Here is an 8,762-nt window from a genome sequence, read left to right on the forward strand (position 1 = left end):
TAACACAATCAATCATGGCTCTTGAACATAATGGCATTAGGGCAGAGCCCTCTTTCAGCTTCAGTTATTAGCAAGTGATTGGTGAATGTTGGGCTTATGCTGAGAGGTTACCCCAGGGCCCTGTGGTAAAATGAAAGAAGACCCTTAAATAAGAAGAAAGTATATCTTTGAGCCTTTGTCCTTTACTTGGATACTCTGAAATGCGCACAACACGTAAGGTTCTGTAACAGACTTCAAGGACTGGAATTTTTAAATAGAGTGAATACTTGACTTCAAACCTATCTCTACTTAAAAATTCAGCTTTGAGGTAAACTTTGGGGTAAATTATCATTTTCCTTTCAATTTTGCTAAAAAAATTACTTTCTCATAATCTTACACTAAAGAAAATTCAAGGGATTTATAAATGTACTAGGACCTCCCATCACTGAATGAAGAACCAGAAAGTTGAAAATGATAAAGAGGTTTCAAAAGAGGGAGATGCTTTCAACTATTTGCTTTTACTTTCCAAAGTAAATTTTCTCCTTTCAGTGGTAAAGGAAGTTAGATACAGGTATAAATCATTCACGGCATTGAAAACTGGGTAAAAGATAAGAAATGAGAAAAAACAGTAGTTTGAAATAATTTTAGATTTACAGAGAAGTTAAAAATATAATGGAGATACTATGTAAACTTCACTCAGTTAATACTTCACAGTTCCATGACACATGTTAATATCTGACTTTCCATGATCATCTGGAAAAATTAAGAAATGGACATTGTGGTTTTTTAAATTAACTAAAACCCCAACATCCTTTGGATTTCACCATTTTTCCACTAATAAGCTTTATTTCTGCTCCTGAATCCTATCCATATATTATTTTTCATCTAACCACACCTTCTTAGGCTTTTCTGATTTAAGTTAGTCTCTCAGTCTTTCCTTACTTTCCATAATCTTGGTAATTTTGAGAGATACTGGGAAGGTACTTTTGTACAATGTTCTTCAGTTTTTCTAATGATTTCTCATGACTAGATTGAAATTATGGATTTTTGAAAGAACACCACTGAGGAGATGTTCCCTTCCTATTATATCATAGAAGGTAGTATTAGTATATTGTAATTTATTACTGGAGTTGGTGTATTTGATTACATAGCGAAGGGGTGATATCTACCAGGTTTCTTCACTGTAAATTAATCTTTTCCCTCTTTCCAAAGTCTATTCTTTGAAAATTAGTCCTGAAGTGGGAATGAGGTGGGGGTAATAAAGCTCAATATCCTGGAGATGAGATATCTATTTATATTATTTCAATTTCTTCTTTAAGGAAGCTATTCCCCTTCCCCCATTTGTATATCCAATCATTTCCCTTGTCTATTTTTTAAAACATTCTATTGGATTTTACAGCAAAGTATTAAAAGCACAGTAACTCATGGTATACTGCAAAGACTCACCAAATTCCTTGGAAGACATAGGCCTCAAGACTATCCTTCAAGAAGCTTATGCAGAAATACTGAATTTATTTCCCTTTAAAAATCTCTTTTTGTCACAAGTGGTTGTGTAGATTCCTTGTATTGCCTTCTAGAGTATTAAGACTTTCTCTGATGTCTGTTATTTTCCCCCTAAAGATTATGCAGGGTATGAAATTAATCTAAGCCTGTGTAAACTTAGGCAGTGTCTCCACAAGTTTTATAGAACTGGTGGAAAATAAAAATATAATATTAGTATCATTGAATTCAACAGTTATTTGGTTTCCATAACAGCAAACAAAGTATCTGACTGACTCTCTCTAAACTAATCCTGTTTCTCTGTTTCTATTTGGACCTACAAATCCTTTTACCATGTGAAAGTACTTGAAAAAATATGTAAATTGACATCTTTTCCTCTGTATAGTCTCCTCCTGGCTGAACCCTTTCCCCAAAGAGAACACTTTAAACCTTTCAATTTAATCCTAAAATAGACCAACCCTAATGAGTCCAGGGATTTGCATTTTATGTTTTCCTTAAGTCCAATCAACTGTTTTCTTCAATGAGCAAAATCAAAGTTCTTGTCTCCAACATTCGCCTCCTTGTATGTCACAGGACCATCCTCGGTTCCTCATCAGCTTGTCCAAGGAAAAGCAACATGAAACCTATGGGATCTAATGCATTCCAGTTCTAAGAAAGAGTTCTGTCAACAAGGCATTGATTTCAAATCTGAAGAAAGACATCCCCTCGGTGTGTCACCGTATGCAAATACTGTCAACACTAACATGTGTTGTAAGCCAGCCTCCCCTCATTCTGTCAACAGTGAGGTGTGCAGGAACTCAAGAAGGGGCAGGGAAAGGTGCCATCTCTGTAGGGTGTTCATCGAAAACTTGGCACTGAGCAAGGCTTGCTGCATAGAATGGGGATAGATATTCTTTATTCTTATCACTGCCTTGGATGCTTCTCCTTTTAAGAACACTTTGCCTCACCAATCTTTCCTTCCCAATCTCATTCATCTTTTGAAGTCAAAAATATCTGATGTTCTTTCAGTTTTCCATGGCTCACAAATGTCCACTCTAGAATTTCTGAGCATGCAAGTATTAGCACAGCGGGTAGGGTATTTGCCTTGCACGTGGCTGACCCGGGTTTGATTCCTTCGTTCCTCTCAGAGAGCCCAGAAAGCTACCAAGAGTATTTTGCCTGCATGGCAGAGCCTGGCAAACTGCCCGTGGTGTATTAGATATGCCAAAAACAGTAACAAGATCCACAGTGGAGATGTTACTGGTGCCCGATCGAGCAAATCGATGAGCAACAGGATGACAGTGACAGTGATTATACACTACCTTGTATTTGTATTTTCTTTTAAAGTGACTTTTTTCCATTCCCTTATTCAATTTGTAAATAATTTGAGGCTTTAGAAAGTCCTCCATTTCTTACCAGTCCTTTTTGCTTTAATGTAAACACCATGAAGACTAAAGACTGGCTTACTTGACTGTGTTCACTGTGCTTACTGGAGGACCTAGAAGATATTATGAACTTGATAAATATTTCTTGCAGGGGAAAGGAGTAGTAAATCACAGTCCATGCGCATTACCTACATTCAATTATAATGACTACCTGGTTACAAATACTCTATAGGGACTTAAGATCTAAAATAGTTATAAGATAAGATAGCTATCTCTAGTAAATTTCCAGTAATACCTGTCTGAAAATATTACATATGCATATACATATATTTATATATATTTATATTTGATTTGAGATCCATATTCAGCAGTGTTCAATACATACTCTGTGCTTAGGGGCCACTTCTAAAAGTACTCAAGGAACAATATGTGGTTCTGGGGGTTGAACTGGGTTCAGCCACATGAAAGTTAGCATCTTAACACCTGTGCTATCTCTATGTCTGCTACAAAAATGTAACTCATTAATGTTCTACCTTCCCTCAAAAATGGTGCATTGGCTTATTATTAGAGCAATTATATATGGAGGTCTAATAATGTAATTTTATTTTTTAACATTTTACTGCAAGACAAAAATAATGAACTATCCTCAATATTTTGATCCATTGGTACTAATAGCACCAAAAAAAGCTAGTTGAGTAAGGAGAATGACTTTCTGAATTCTTTTATGTTATTCTGAAAATGTGAAATCATAATAAAAAGAAAATTAGAATTTTGGGGGTCTTTCCTAAAATTAAAGCATATGCATTTTCTCCACATGATTTCTTAATCCAAACCTTGATTTTCACCTGTTAGTCAGGAAGTTTTATTTGAGTATAATTTGTTTAAAGCATGCTTCTTTTTGTTGCTGCTAGAATCTTACTTAGGTCTTCATATTTCCAGATGAACCAAGCTGGATAATTTTATAAAAATCCTTCACATATTTGCATATATTTATATCTTTCTACTTCAACCTGACAAAAGTGGTTTTAATACACAGCAGAAATATAGACATATATTGCATATCACTACATATATACATTTACTCTCAAAGTTGTTTTCATTCATGTAAAATATTATCACCACAAGGACTTAAATGTTCCAATATTTTTAATAATCTTTTATGTAGTCCTTCCATGTAAGTTAAATTTATATAAATAAAAACAGAAAATAAAACTTTAAAGTCATTTTTGTTAAGTTTTTTTTTTTTACCTAGTCAAGAGGTTGCATTCAAAATTAGAGTTCAGATAAAATTTGGCGACAGTCAAGGTTTGGTTGCATATGTATGTGCATATATATTTTTTAAATATACATTTCCATAAATAATTTATTGCTTTTCCTCATTTAGGATTATGATTTATCACCTGACTTTTCCAACTTCCCTTAGTTTTCTTTATTTTCTCCTTTATGTTCCTTGTTATCTTATCCCCTAATACATGATACTCACACATTCATAGAACCTAGGACTTATGCACTTTTGTCTATTTGTCTGAATGTCCAGTTCTAATATCTATGTATTACACAAAGAACATCTTTCAGGTTATCATAATAGCTTAGCCTGGGTGATAAAAGCCAGAAAATGAACATTTTAATTGATAATAGAGGCCAGGTCACCAGAATCAACATTCCTCAGTATCAGTGTCAAGGAAATAGTCAATAAGCATCCAGGGTGAGAGACACAGAACCGAAAATGCAAGGCAGAAGCTTAACTGCAAGACTCATGAATCTCAGTTGAGCCTAGCTAGTTCCCAATTCAAATTCCTCCCTGATTCCATATCTATTAATAATATGCTCAATTCTATGATATTTACATATTAAAAAATAACTCCCATGCCCACCCACTGAAGCGGATAATATGACCAGGATAATTGAGTTAGATGCTGGATTCTTGTCCCTTGAGACTAAAAAATCATTCAGGATTCAGCACTGACACTTGGGCTGGGCCAGTCCTTCATGTTCAGAGTTTCTCACATACTGTACCTTTCTCTTTGCCAATATGTTTAGTGACAACTAACCTTGGAGCAAGGCACTATAAGAAGTGAAAGGGGGCAAGGTAGAATTTTCACATTCAAGGCGTACAACATGTACTTAAGATCACTATATCCAAATGTACAATCAGATTGAAACTGCACTGGTTTGAGCTATTGCTCAATGTTCTACGCTTTAATACTTTAGGAAAAGTTTATTATGACAAGTCAATGACAGCACTTTTAGTAGGTCAATAAATCATGAACGTATCATATCACAGAGATGACAGCTATGTAAAGCATCACAGGAAACCTGATATTATTTCAACAAAATAGCAACTAGAACCTCTTGGCACTTAGTGTAACTTAAGTCAAGGTTTAAAAACATATTATTTTTAATATTATTAATGGGAAATTTCTTGGATGGGGGACTGATAATGAAATAATTTGTTTCAAAGTTTCGTACAAGAAGCATTAACTGGGGGAAGATCTACAAACGCTTTTTATATTTAAGTTCTGGTTATGTTTTATAATTTGCAGATATCAAAGTGGGGGAGGGAGAGAAATCCAAACCAGACGAAAAATAGGATTAAAGATTGTTGAGCTCTTTCCTTCATGGCCTTTTCCCAAGCATATGAAAAGGAAAGAGATGTTAAATTTTTTAATAAAATTTGGGCCATGGTAATAATAGAGGGCTGACCCAATCATGTTTTGTTATTTTCACAGTGGAAACTTTGGAGCATATGTCAGAGCTGGGAGGGGGGGGTGACAGATGTTAGCAGTGAAGGGTGCAAAGGCAACAACTTATTCCTCCTTCCAAACTGTGAAAATTACCCTGTGCCAACATTTTTCTGCTCTTTGAGAAGGCAAGTGGAATGGCAGGATTAAGAAAGAATAATAAACCCTGATATTTGGATAGTTCTCTTCAGTTTACAGAATGCTTTCATGTATTTTATTTCTCTTGATCATCAAATCAATTTTCCTTCAGTAGCAGTGTAACTCTGCTGTGATTCTCATCATAGAGGGTACAGGGATCTTAAGTAACTTGCCCAAATCTACACAGCTCTCCATGTTGGGAAAGAGACAATTACCTAGCCTTCCCTTCTCAGTTTGCTTCTTTCCCCACAATATGTGTTTACCTCATTTTTCATCTGGTTTATGTTTTACTCCCTGATATTTGCTAACTAAAAGCAAAACCAAAGTATCAACGCAAGAAGCACCATTTTAAAGCTCTCCCCCATTTGTACTTCCTCTGACACTAAAGTTAGTACTAAGTTGCTTTGTTTTCTCAATACCATGTTCAAGATCTTATCCCTTTTTACTCTGGTTTTGGGTAACAGAAGAGGGAACTTAACACTAAGTATGTGTTGGTGTCTAAAACATTTTTGGCAAAGAAAAAGTAGTTTCCTCTCCTTAGTTCTCAGAAGATATAAATTAGCATTCAGAGAGAATTCTATCATGCATATAAATTGTCACCAAAATAATGAAATCCCTTGGACTCCACAACTTGTGAGCAAAAATGAAGCAGGTTTAAGTGACCGAAGATTACCAAGAATAGACTAAAGAACCACTCCCCCCCGCAAGTAACAACAAGAAACATAGTAAGTCATGCTGTTATTGCCCCCATTTTATTCACCTAAGTACTTCTTTTTTTACTTCTTGCCTCTAAAAAATCCCTAAAGATCATTTTACATAATAAAATAAATCTATTTGCTCTTATCATTGCCACTTTGGGAGACGGAGTTGACAGTCAGCACCCAGCATTCTCTGTTCTCAGACTTCTTATCCTAAAATATACCTCCTGAAAGCAGTTAGCATATTCTTTGCTATATTTTCACTTATGGGAAGAGCTAAGGCAAGAACCTGAAAGGAATTCATCAGAAAACTGACAACAACCACGCTGGGCAGATCTGGGGCTGACAAAAATAAAACCCGAATTGACAGAGAAGTGGGGAGCACTATAATGTGATTTCATCAAAGGATGATTTTCCCAAGAGATCTATAAAGAGACAGCTGGTGAGACAGAAGAATCCCAAGAGAAAGAGACAGGACACCAAAAAGCACCTGGGGTCAAAGGAAAAACTCCACAATCAGAGTAGTGTGCTGTAACCATCAGGAACGGGGTGAAGGATATCTTAATTCAAATGTACTGGTGTACTGTCAGCTTCATGGTTTCAGTCACTTGTATGTTTCTCTTACTGAGAATATATGAAATTAAAATGATACCATTATTTCATAAAACTATTAATTTTATAGAATGAAAGAATAGGATATAGTATAGTAAGTATGAGAAAAATGCCTTAATGTCACTTACTTCTTCTCATATCTCACATAGTTGGGATGGTGGGTATATTAGTTTTCCACACCTTAGTCTTTTCAAAGGTGAGTACTAAAAATACCATCTTTAGAAAGGAAGGGAGAGAGTAAGTAATGTAACATATAAAAATAGCCTGATACCTAATGTATAGAACATGCTCAATAAATGGTTTTGAAAACAGTGCACTCACATTTTATGTTGATCTGAAATCCCACTAAGATTGAATATGAAAGAACTTAGGAGGGTATTAACTATTCTACTTGTTTCATAATTTTCTATAAAATAAATGTGTGTCATTCTCATTGTTACCTTTCAAAGTACAGTTTGAAGAATGTCAGTTATTGAAGATGTCTAAGAAAGTTCATCAGTTTGATGTGTTTTGATTAGAGTATGTGATCTATTTCATTATTGGTCTTAGTCTCTATAATGATATTAAACAACCACACCCTCAATATTGCCTTCTGAAAAACAAAGTTCTTTTACCCATTCCTTTATTTGGGGTTTAGTCACCTGACCACTTTTTAGAGTTTGCTAAAACTGATGTAGACATTTTTTTATTTTGCTTTTTTATATGTAAAACTTTCAGGAAAAATTTTCAATCATGGGGGCTAAAGAAAAAATTCATTTGAAAGAAAAATCTAACAGCATAAATGTAAATTTACTCAAACAATAGTTTTAAGTATACCTGCTCTTTCTTTATACTGATTCATAGACCCATGCCATTTAATTCAGTGTTACTGAGAAAAAATAAAAGGAAGGAAGGAAGGAAGGAAGGAAGGAAGGAAGGAAGGAAGGAAGGAAGGAAGGAAGGAAGGAAGGAAGGAAGGAAGGAAGGAAGGAAGAGAAGGGAGGGGGGCAGGGAGGGAGGGAGGGGGGAGGAAAAGAGGGAGGGATGGAGGAAGAAAGAAAGAAAGAAAGAAAGAAAGAAAGAAAGAAAGAAAGAAGAAAGAAAGAAAGAAAGAAAGAAAGAAAGAAAGAAAGAAAGAAAGAAAGAAAGAAAGAAAGAAAGAAAGAAAGAAAGAAAGAAAGAAAGAAAGAAAGAAAGAGAGAGAGAAAGAAAGAGAGAGAGAAAGAAAGAGAGAGAGGAAGAAAGAGAGAGAGGAAGAAAGAGAGAGAGGAAGGAAGGAAGGAAGGAAGGAAGGAAGGAAGGAAGGAAGGAAGGAAGGAAGGAAGGAAGGAAGGAAGGAAGGAAGGAAGGAAGGAAGGAAGGAAGGAAGGAAGGAGAGAGAAAGAAAGAAAGAAAGAAAGAAAGAAAGAAAGAAAGAAAGAAAGAAAGAAAGAAAGAAAGAAAGAAAGAAAGAAAGAAAGAAAGAAAGAAAGAAAGAAAGAAAGAAAGAGAGAGAGGAAGGAAGGAAGGAAGGAAGGGAAGGAAGGAAGGAAGGAAGGAAGGAAGGAAGGAAGGAAGGAAGGAAGGAAGGAAGGAAGGAAGGAAGGAAGGAAGGAAGGAAGGAAGGAAGGAAGGAAGGAAGGAAGAGTGTAACTCCAGTACACTCAAAGTTAAGCTTAGAGTGTAACCCATATTTTCTGATTATATTCTGCACTCATGGTAGTAATTACTATATAGGAAATCATAGTTTAGGAAGCTTATTAACATACAAC

Source organism: Sorex araneus, chromosome X (assembly GCF_027595985.1).
Source record: "Sorex araneus isolate mSorAra2 chromosome X, mSorAra2.pri, whole genome shotgun sequence".
NCBI lineage: Eukaryota > Metazoa > Chordata > Mammalia > Eulipotyphla > Soricidae > Sorex > Sorex araneus.